General features: G+C 34.2%; 1 non-coding gene across 1 annotated transcript; it reads right to left on the bottom strand.

Annotated features, from left to right (window-relative positions):
* Positions 1 to 8,867: 8,867 nt before the first annotated feature.
* LOC124887468 lies at positions 8,868 to 8,974 on the bottom strand. The gene has a single exon (XR_007045242.1). It is a non-coding gene; the product is annotated as a small nucleolar RNA R71 (small nucleolar RNA).
* Positions 8,975 to 9,235: the final 261 nt, after the last annotated feature.

The raw sequence follows: 9,235 nt of genomic DNA, 5'->3' as shown, positions 1-9,235 counted from the left end.
ATAAACCGGCTATAAACCATAATTACACAAACAAGGGTGTTCAACAGCTAATGGTTTTACGACAAATCACAAGATTGAAATTCATACGTAAAAACTAAAAGTAAACTAAATTAAAGAAATAGAACCTTAATTGAAGCCACCTCCTATGTTTCTCCAGTCCTAAAGTCTTTAAAAAGTGATTAGGATAGAAATTAAGTGTCCTATTTAGAGTGTGGAAGATTTTGGCTGCTTTTTACCCTTGGGCATGGCACGCCCAAAATCGTGGATGTCTAAGTGCGTGTAACACCTGTGTAGCACATATACACTTAATTGACATTTTTATTTATTTCTCATGGCATGGAATTCCCTTGTCTCAGAGTCTGAGGATGTGGCACACCCTTGTGCTTAAAAAATCCAGTTTTCTTTTTAGTTAACTCCCTCCATTTTTCTTTGAGTTCTGCATTTTGTAGTTGGATTTCAAACTTAATTTCATCTTGTATTGCTTCCTATAATTTCTCCAAACATCTTACATTGTCCTCTATAATATTAAACGATAGGAGTTAGTGCACACGACACAAAAGAATTTATCGAAATACAATAAAACAAAGCATAGCTCTAGATAGCGATTCAAGTTTTTTCATCTAAACTCTATGTGACCAATTCAATTATAAACTTTTTTTGATTTCCTTAAATACTTTAAATATGTACATCAACACATAGATACTATATTTTACAATAAGCAACTCATTATGCATACAAAAAGTCCTCAAAACTAGGCTCAACGTATGTAGATAATGACACTTAGGTGCATAAATACACCTAAGATAACCCCACACTTAAAGCCTTCTTTGTTCTTGAAAAATTCTTTAAATTGATTACCATCCAAGAAATACTCGAACATTACTACTACAAATAAGACATACAATTTAGAACTACAATGACTACATGAATCACAAGTTCCACACCAAGCATGTCATATTACAATTGAAAACTCCTGAATACTACTTCAAAACAACTAACCTCAAGAATTGACTTTAAAGAGTTGTAAAAATCATGCATATTACTCAATAAAAGCAATAATACAAATCACCTAACCGTGATAAAACATGCGGCCTCATCATAAGAAAGTTACTCATAATCACTCACAGATATGTAATTATCACTAAAATGGGTGTAATTAAAAATAATTTCTCACTTTCACAAGGAATTCACATGCTCATAAGATGAACCATAAGCTTACCATAAGTGTAGAACTCCACTAATATTATAAGATTGAGTCTCAGAATCAAATAGGACTTTAAGGGTTGTAATCTAGGCTAAGGGATAAGTTAGAACTACTATGGCTAGTAATAGTGACTATTTTTCCTAAGAGATTTAATACATCAAATGTAACATTGAACTCCTTACTAAAAAATCAACTTTTCATCCTTCTATCTTTCTACTTCTCTTTTTTTGGCCCAATTTTTTAAATTAATTTATATATCTTAAGGAGGTTGTATTAGTGAAACATCCCAGGTTTCGACCCTTAGAAAATTTTCTAGAATTCTGGTCTTTGAACCCAATATGACTCATGGGTATGAGCCGTATGTTATGGTATGAATAGTATGGTTAGTCGTATGTTGATCAGTATTAGTTGGTGGGGTGAATTTTTGTCACTTGAATAGGTGCGACTTAAATGGTATGAGTCATCTGGTTGGATACAGATAGTTTGGTTTGTGTTTTCCTTAGCTTAATCTTAGACTTGGTAACTTAATTTGGATTTGAATATGAGTGTCTCACCATGTGCTGTAAGCTAGGGTACAATCCATACCCAGGACTCATATGGTGGTCAGTGTTCAAACCTCTTGCGTTCTATTCTTCCAGGGGTATAATTTATGGGTACCAGTCGTACACTTCTATACGACTTGGGTTTGGGTGTGTCATACCTTGGCTAGTGTTGGGTATATTAGGAAATGCCTAGGGTATGAGATGTGGGTACTACTCGTACAGGTTGGGTACGACTCATAAGGGTCAATCATACCCTATGATGGGAATTTAATGCAGTTTAAGTGAGGGCAATCTGTATATTTCCCCACTTATCCTAATAAGGTCCCACAACTTATATTGTTCTTGGGAGGTTATTTTTCTTATTATTATTCTTAAACACTTAGAAAATACTCTTAAATCCTCTTTAGAGTTCTTGGGTAAGGAAAGCTAGGTTTCATCTTAAAGAGTAAATTGGGGCTTATCTTGGTGATTTTACTCCATCATTATCTTGGTTTAAGGCATGTTCTCTTCCCTTATTATTAGTTGCAACTAAATTTATAGTTTTATGATTTTGGGTTTTAAAATATGATTTGGGGCTTTTGGTTATAAATGCTTAGCTATGGTTTTCCTATGTTTTAATTATGCTTTTATATGCATTAATGGTGGTTTTGGATAATTGGTTGCATGGAAATGGTTCTTTGATAATGGACTTTGGTTTTGGAAATACTATGCCCCCAATGTGTTTGATAAAATGCCTTCAATAATATTTTCACTATAATATTGGTTTTTCAATGGAACTTATACATGATTTAAACTTTGTAATAGAACCCTGAATGATATGAATGGTTTAAATGATTTTAAATAGATTGGAATGCCCTTGGTGGCCATGGTTTTTGTTTAATATGATCTATGGGTACACATGGAAATCCCCTAAGGATTGACTAAGGATAATACTTACAAGTTATAGTCGGTATGAGAATACCATTATATAATAGCCTTTGTTAATAAATGGTTTATGGTTTGGTTGGTTGCTTTGTAATGGTTTTAATTTGGTCTTAAAGAAGGGATGTGTATTAAACCCGTGTAAGGTGGAGATCCAGTGGGGATCTAACCTGGAAACTCATATTTGCCGATGTGAGGTTTGGTCCTAGTGATCATGTGCATAATGTCACACTTTATATTTTAGGAGATGTACTAGTCATCCTAAGTTTTCTTCCCTGGTCGTGCGGCTTTACGTACTAAGGCCCTTTCAGTAGGGGAAGCTGAACCCATATAGCTTGTGAGGGTTTAGGAAGGAAAAGATACACAATCCAGGTAAAGTTTTTAATGTCATGCTAAACCCGGTTCCCTTTCCCAGCATGATTATATATACTAGATGTCGGCACTCATGCCATTATGGGCTCAATATATGTTAATTTATCAGTTTTTATTTAAATGACTTGAATGAAATTTGTGTTGTTTCAGGTACAAAAAATATGTATTTTGGCAAAAAATCTTCAACACAAGTTCAAGAATACTTATGAAGTTTTCCAACACCTTCAACACAAGATCAAAGTACCTTTCAAAGAAGTGTATTTTTAGTATTTTAAAGAAAAAACGATGAAGCAGAAAAAGCCAAGTGCTCCAAATTTACAGAGTATCCTTGAGGAAATAATTTCCCTCTAGTACCCGAGGTTGAAGAATTTTCCTCCAAGGATAAAATGGCTTAACAATCCGACTGTAGTGGTACCTCAAACGATCAGATTCTCTTCGAAGTCATTCAATGGGAGATGATCACACAAAGTTTTTAAGAAGACAAAAAGTGTTTTAAATTCAGATTTTTTTCTTACAAAACCTGTTGAAACATGCAGGTTTATATAATCATTAAGTGTCCCTTCCAAAAGGTGGAAATGGTTCATCAAAAAGTTGTGTCCTTTGGAACATTCATGCCTGTCCATTAGAAACAGTGTACATTTTCTGAACAGTCACAACCCGAAATAGTGTGTCTTTTACACAATGAGTTGTGTCTCTTTCGAGCATCGTTTCTGTACATTAATGGAGGATCAAAAACTGCAAAAAAATTGTTGTGTTTTTTGATAGGATTTCGCCCATGTTTCAAATAAATTTTGTATTAAACCTTAATCTCATCGATTGATCATTTAACAAATCCAAATCCAAATCTGAAGTTAAAGCCGATCCGAGCGAGGCACCTCTTGGTTCTTTCCTCACTTACCATGTAGAGTAAGTGTTTCTTAATATAAACACTTGAAAGTTTCATTCTCCCACCAATGTAGGAGAATTAGTACACTTTCCATTTTTCAGTACACTTTCTATTTTAAATGTTATCTTAATTTTTTCCCTCCACGTAGTTCCCTCCATTTTCCATTCACACTTTAAATCTTGAACTCAAAAATCACCTATATGAATGGGGAATTGCTACTTTTTTTGTAAAACTTTACGGACAAGTATTTGATCATCAAGCAAAGATTAATTGCATCTGGATGAGTGGGTTTTCCTTTGAACTTTTCATAGTGAACATGCATCGGATGCACTCAGTCAATCGGTAGATTTGATACCTTTGAATTGTCAAGCTTAAATGTACACCTACACAATACATGTCACACAAACTAGCCTTTTACCATTTATGGTTCTCACGATTTTTTTTGTTTCATCCATGAACATGTCCCGGTCTTATGAGATCTTAGAGAATAGGTCTTTACTAACATTCTCCTTGAATCGACTTCCACTTCGACCTCACATAGGTGATTTATTAACGTCCAATCATGTAGATTAAACTATTTGGTCAGATCTGTCAAATTTAGATAATCATTAAAAGACTTCACACCATAAGCTTATGCTTATTTACTAAACATTGTCTACGTTATGAGAATGGGTTGGATATATTAACAATGTTGAACCTGTCAGACACAACTTTATTTGATCTCCTTGAACCTAGATCTTGAGATCTCTAGTCTGCTAAGTAGAGTTACCTCCGTTCTAACTTGTCCTAGGCTATAAACCCATTCCCTTAGATGTTCTCTTTACTCCCTCTCTAGATAGGCCTTTTATAAGTGGATTCGACATATTATTCTTTGACTTCACATAGTAAACTATGATAATTCCACTAGAGAGAAGTTCTATAATGATATTATGTCTTCGTCTTATATGGCGAGACTTACCATTATACATCATTCTCCCTGCCCTACCTATTGCTGCTTGTCTATCATAGTGTATACATACTGGTGCCACTAGTTTGGACCAATAAGGAAGATCTTCCAAGAAATTTCGGAGCCATTCTTCTTCTTCACCAGCTTTATCCAATGTGATAAACTCAGATTCCATTGTGGAGCGTGTAATAAATGTCTATTTGGATGATTTCTAAGAGACTGATCCTCTACCAATAGTAAATATGTATCAACTCATGGATCTTACTCCATTCAATCTAGTGATCCAATTTGCATCACTATATCCTTGAAGTACCGTGGCATATTTATTATAATACAAAGCATAGTCTTGAGTTTATTTAATATACCCCAAAACTCTTTTCGTTGCCATCCAATTAGTTTTATTGGGATTACTCGTGTATCGACTCAACTTACAAATAGCACATGCTATGTTTGTACGTGTATAATTCATGACATATGTTACACATCTCAAAACTCTTGCATAATCTAACTGTAAGTCACTTTCACGCTCAATATTTTAAAGTGCAAAGCTCACGTCCAATGGAGTCTTGGCAATACCAAATTTCGAAACTTAAATTTGTCAAGTACCTTTTTAGTGTAATGAGGCTGTGATAATGCCAACCCTTGTGGATTTCTATAGATTATTATTCCTAAGATCACATCCGCAACTCCAAGGTCTTTCATATCAAACTTGCTCTCAAGCATTCATTTCATAACATTTATGTCAGAAATATCCCTACTGGTGATCAACATATCATCTGTGTACAAATAAACAATGACCTTATGATTTGGAGTCTCTTTAATGTAAACACATTTATCACATTTGTTTATCTTAAACCTGTTTGCCAACATAGTTTGGTCAAACTTTGCATGCCACTGTTTAGGTACTTGTTTTAGGCCATAAAGTGACTTAATAAGTTTACACACCTTATTTTCTTTTACTGGATCCACAAAATTCTCAGGCTATTCCATGTGAATTTCTTCCTCTAATTCTCCATTTAGAAATGCTATTTTTACATCCATTTGATGGATTTCATGACCATATACCATCGCTAAGGCAATTAACAACCTAATTGACATTATCTTCATTATAGGAGAGTATGTATCAAAGTAATCAAGGCCTTCCTTCTGTTTAAAGACTTCTACTACAAGTCTTGCCTAGTATTTATCAATAGCACCATCCGCTTTTATTTTTCTTTTGAAGATCCATTTAGAACCTAAAAGTTTATTTCCTGGAGAAAGATCAACTAATTTCCACATATGGTTTCTTAAGAATGAATCAATCTAACTATTTACTAACTCTTTCCGAAAGGATATATCTGAAGATGCCATCACTTCCTTAAATGTTTGAGACTCATTATCTAAAACGAAATATTACAAAATGTGATCCAAATGAAGTTGATGTTCTTTAGAGTGTACTACATCTTGGATTTTCATTATTATGTACATTCTCACTTGTTTCATCTCGAGGTTATTTAGACCCCCCCAATAGACTTTTCATGTCTAGTTTTATATGGATAATATTTTCAAAGAATTTATCATTATCTTATTCAATTGTCGTATTTTTATTGATATTCGGATGTGCGGATTTTTGAACAAAAAACCGACATGCTTTACTATTTTTAGTATATCCTATGAACACGTAGTCCACCATCTTAGGTCCTATCTTTACCTTTTTAGGCATAGAAATTTGGACCTTCCCTAGACACCCCCTGATCTTGGACGTATTTATATATTCAAATATCGCTATCTACCCTTATTTGAATTTGTTTTGAGAAAAAAAATTGTGTTAATTATATTTTATTTGAGTTAAATTGTGTTTCGTGGCTAACCAATGTGATTAGTGATATAGGGTAAATTTCTAAGGGATTCGGACAAAAATTGGACACATATTATGAAGCAATTGCTTATCAATGGTGTGGAATTAATCATGTTAATGTGAAAGACCACTTTTTATCAAGTTCAAGAACATGTGTAGATGAACGAGAGCAAGAATAAAAGGAAGCATCTAGAAAAGAGTGATTTACGAGATTTAATCAAACATTTGGGGTGAATTTTGAATAACGCACCGTATCAGCCTATAAATCCTATGCCTTAGCCAAAATTTTAGAAGGAAATTCCAGAACACTGATGCAAAGTCGACGCATCACATCTATCAGTGAGTTTGGTGAATTTGTTAAATATTAGATAGTAATTCCAGTGACACGAAGATATGTCGACACGTCGCGTTTTGTGTTGTGAATCGAGACTAAGTCAAATTTTTGAAGTGAATTTCCAGTGCATCAATGTGATAATGATGCGAAGCAATGGACTTATCGACGCGAATCGTGATGTGTCGTGTCATGAGTCTAGATCTAGAGAATTTTGCCTAAGTATAAAAGGAACACGTGAGCACAATTCCAAACACTTTTTGCAAGCATAGCACCGGCGAAAAAGCAGAAAATTCTCTCTTTTAGGGTTCTTATTATTTCTTTTGAACTTGTTTACTTCAAGATTAATTTACGGTATGATTAATTACTTATTTTTTATGTTTAATTTAAACATGAGTGGCTAAATACCCTCGATCTGCGGTTGAGGTCAAGAACATGATTACTCTTTGATATTCTTTATAGTAGTTTATTTTTAGATAATCATCTAGGTGATTCTTAATTTCTTGAGCTTACTATTTTAATGAGTGGCCACCATTATAATAAATCTATATTTCTATGTGAATCAGGAGGAGAATCATAGGATAAAACGAAGAAATTAAGGATCAAGGTTCTTATCCTTTTATGAAATAAGAGGTTTGAATTAGCATCTAAGATAGGGATATACCTAGAAGCTTTGCTTGGTTCAATTGCAAGAAGATAACTTTATGAATCTAGAAAAATTGTTGTATATCTACAGGAGTAGTAGCTGCAATATTCCATAGATAGAATATCTGAGGTTGGGAGACAAAGATCGTAACATAAACCATGCGAATAAACAACCTGATAACCAGTTAGACTGCTATAAGAATAGAGACTTGTATGATTGTTTGAAATGCCTCACCTCTGGAATTCTCATCATTACTGTTTAACACCGTGTTTGTTTTACGATTGTCACCAATTACTATTTCTTATTTATTAATTTTTATTTTTATTCTTAAAATCAAAATCATCGTGATTCTTTTCTACACTTAATACTTTATTACCTAAAACAAAAATTTGGTTGAATTTCTAGTTGCTTAGTCCTCATGAGAACAATATCTGACTGTCTATGTCACTATATTACTTGTACGATTGTGTGCACTTGCATGTGCATTTGAGTCACAACAAGTTTTTGGTGTCGTTGTCGGGGACTATTATAATTAGTAAATTGCTAATTTTTTGGTTTTTGATAATACGCTTAAGTGTTAATGACTTGATCTTAACGGCTGAATTATTGCAGAATTAGTTGACTACAGGACTGGCGAGAGATAAAGAGTCAGTAAAGCCTTTTTTAGAACCAGAACTGATATTTCAACAAAGGCAAAGAGCTCAATTTCCCATCAGTAGGTTTAAATGGCCTGTCCAGTTGATTTAAATAACCCGATCGATCTAAATACCAAAAATGTCCTAGTTCGGGTTATCCAAGTTGTTCTTGCTCAACTAGCTGCTAGAGCTATTTGTGAGGTGGCAATCCTACGAATGAGCCATATGATAAACAAAATTCGCAAACCCAAACTGGGTGGTCGATTTTAATTGAAGAAGAATATGGTGCAATTGTTGAATTTAGTGGGGCAATTCCATGGCCTTTCACATGAAGACCCGTAGCAGCACCTACAACCTTCTTGGAAATAAGCGATACTTATATTTTGGAAGGGGTGAATTCTGATTATGTCAGATTGACACTCTTCACTTTTTCTCTAATCGGGGAACAAAGAGATGGTTACATGTTGAACTACCACTCTTCATTACTCCATGGGAAGATCTAGCTCGGAAGTCGCTTATTCAATTTTTTCCATCAGTGAAGACTGCATATTTAAGAAGTGAGATTCTAAGTTTCAAACAGAAAGTAGGAGAGAATCACTACCCATCTTGGGAGAGATTTAAGGGTATGCTCAGAAATTACCCACACCATCATCAGTCTAATGATGTTCTTGTTCATACTTTTATTGAGGGATTAGATTCAAACACCAAGATTCTCTTGGATTCAGCAGTAGGAGGGCAATCTCTGGAAAAGACATATGAAGAATTGTACACACTACTTAATCGGATTTCACAAGGGAATCCTAATTGGCAAGCTGATTCAAGGAGTGCTCCTAAGAAGGTTGTAAGGGTATTGGAGGTAGACCAATTTACTGAATTACAAGAACATATCAAAGTAGTGCAAAATCATATGATTAC

This window comes from Capsicum annuum, chromosome 9 (assembly GCF_002878395.1).
Source record: "Capsicum annuum cultivar UCD-10X-F1 chromosome 9, UCD10Xv1.1, whole genome shotgun sequence".
NCBI lineage: Eukaryota > Viridiplantae > Streptophyta > Magnoliopsida > Solanales > Solanaceae > Capsicum > Capsicum annuum.
The sequence above is the reverse complement of the archived record's forward strand: the minus strand, read 5'-3'. Positions and strand labels throughout refer to the sequence as shown.